Raw genomic sequence first — 2,551 nt, 5'->3', positions numbered from 1 at the left:
AAACGTCTTTTTTCACGCCTGCTTCTGTACTTATTGCAAGTCTGGGATGATTCCGCTCTCTTCTCTCACTCTCTGAGGAGATCTGGAGTTCGATTTCTGTTCTTTAACTGAGATAGAAATTCGCGTGAGCCTAAGGTGTTAAGTTGAATTTCTGTTCACAAATTCTGTGAGCTGGATTTAGTACAGCCTGTTGTGGCATTTAATCATTTAATCTGTGTCAGTCTCCCATCAGTGGGAAGCCTCACCTGATTCAGACAAAGGGGGGAAGGGACTGATGCAGGATTCCCAGTCGCTAGCAATGGGCTGTCAATTAGGCTCATTAATGAGCCAATTGGCAGCCATTATCCAAAAAAAAGAAAAAAAACGGAAAAAAAAAAATTTACACTTCGTGTTCCAGATTGTCCGGTCAACTTCTTGCCTACGGCTCCACTTAGCATTAACAGGAAAATGTCCGCTAAAGGTCCTTTGCAATCAGTCCAGGTTTTTGGATGAAAGAAAACAGCAACTGCTGTTGCCCACTGGAGAAGAGGAAATGGCCTTATTAAAGTAAATAGAAGGCCTCTGGAACAGATTGAGCCAAGAACTTTACAGTACAAACTGTTGGAACCAGTCCTACTGTTGGGCAAGGAAAGATTTGCTGTAGTCGGCATTAGAGTTCATGTGAAGGGTGGTGGTTATGTAACTCAAATCTATGCTGTCCATCAATCCATTTCTAAAGCATTGGCGGCATTCTACCAGAAATACGTGGATGAAACCTCCAAGAAAGAGATCAAGGCCATCTCATACAATATGGCAAGACCTAGCTGGTTGCTGATCCATGCTTTTGTGAGGCCAAGAAATTTGGTGGACCTGGTGCCCGTGCACGTTACCAGAAATCTTACCGTTAACTCTTTGATTGTGGGAAATAAATGTGTAATTGAGAGTTTAAAAAAAAATTACACTTCTTTACACTAATTTTCGTGTTCCAGATTGTCCGGTCAACTTCGTGTTGGCTCTGCACTAATAAGCATGATTTAAAATAAATAAATAAATAATTTAGTTTGAGGGGGCTCAGGGATTAGATGGAAAGTGCAAGGCCCGACGGTGGTCAGTTAGATTCTTGAAGGACACTTGATTCCATGGGACCTCCCCCATGGAACTGATGGGGATCACTCACCTGTTGATCTGACAAAATCCCGGCCTGTGTGCATATTGAATTAGAGTTATAGATCTGAATTTCACCACTCCCCAGTAGATGGGGATCGAGTTGGGGCTGGTGGTGGGGTAGGGTGGGCTGATAAAATCGCAGGGAGCTGTCAGATTGGGTGTCCAACCATGTCCTGCCATCGGAGAATTTTACCAAGAAGGCAAGCAGACAATTTACATATGTAAAGACTCGATTAAGGACCATTTTACTGTGATTGGCATTTTGTTGATGGCAGATCGAAACCCAGCTCCTCCACTTTCCCACACCCCACTCCCACACCCTCCCCCACACAACAAATCCCCGTGGCATAAGGAAGCCACCCATGTGTGTCAGCAACATGCATTTCCTCTCACTGCCTGGCTGTCTACGCAACTGATAAAATTCTGCCCATATTTTTCACGTGAAACTACGGCACACAAGATATACCATGTAATGTGACAGTCTGATTTTTACCTACAACAGCTGTGAGGCATGTTTAGCAGATTAAAAAATGCTTAACTTTAATCTTTTTAGCATTTTAAACATTTACGTTATTCAATAAAAATGGGGCTAGCTGTCATTTGAGGTGAGGATTTTTTGTGCATCTTCAGGGACCAATATTGGGTGTTCCAGGCCAGGAGGGCTATTTATGAGGCACTTAGATGCTGAGTATAGAGGCTATAAACAGTTTGAATAAAGGCTAGTGAAATGATTTCCTGTTCAAGCTGTTGGTCCTTGGAGACTTAAGAGTGTTAAAAAGCTCACTGGTGCAGTGGTATATCATTTTCAGCAAGTAGTTCAAATCAACTAAAGAAGTGAAAGAGAGAAAGAGAAATAAATATTTGCAATCATGGGAATCAATGAACAAATGAAGGATGGTTTCCTGGAGGTAGGAGAGTACAATAAAAGAATAAAGTACCTTAATCAAATCAAAGAGGGGAGGTGCAGCAATTTATAACATGTATGTCTGAAAATTAGAGATCTATTCCTCCAATGATTCATGTTGTAGTCACATGTTGTCACGTTGGTCAAATTGGACCTTTGCAGTGCCTGTTTTTGAGGTGCTATGTGGTCAAATGAGGCTTGAGAATGATGGCCAAGATGTGTGTGCAGGCTTTCAATGGGAAGTGCACAGAACATTATCTTGATCAAGGGAACTATGAGCCTACACCAAAGAACCAGAATAGCAAGGCGTTGCAAATCAGTGTGTAATGCTGAATGGAATGGAAGAAAAAAGTTTCCTTCCACTTAAACATGTTTAATGAAGTGGCAGGCAGTAGTGCCACAAACAGCAAAGGGCTTCATAACTTTCAGTATGAATGTAATGTGTAATATTTTTCCTTCATGTAAATTAAGTGATACATTATGTAATTAAATGTGGTGCAT

At 41.5% G+C, this 2,551-nt stretch overlaps 1 pseudogene; it reads left to right on the top strand.

Moving 5' to 3' along the window:
• The first annotated feature begins 447 nt into the window (after positions 1 to 447).
• Positions 448 to 887, top strand: LOC121282296 (annotated as a pseudogene).
• The last annotated feature ends 1,664 nt before the right edge of the window (positions 888 to 2,551 follow it).

The sequence above is a fragment of the Carcharodon carcharias genome, chromosome 9 (genome assembly GCF_017639515.1).
Source record: "Carcharodon carcharias isolate sCarCar2 chromosome 9, sCarCar2.pri, whole genome shotgun sequence".
Classification (NCBI taxonomy): domain Eukaryota; kingdom Metazoa; phylum Chordata; class Chondrichthyes; order Lamniformes; family Lamnidae; genus Carcharodon; species Carcharodon carcharias.
The sequence above is the reverse complement of the archived record's forward strand: the minus strand, read 5'-3'. Positions and strand labels throughout refer to the sequence as shown.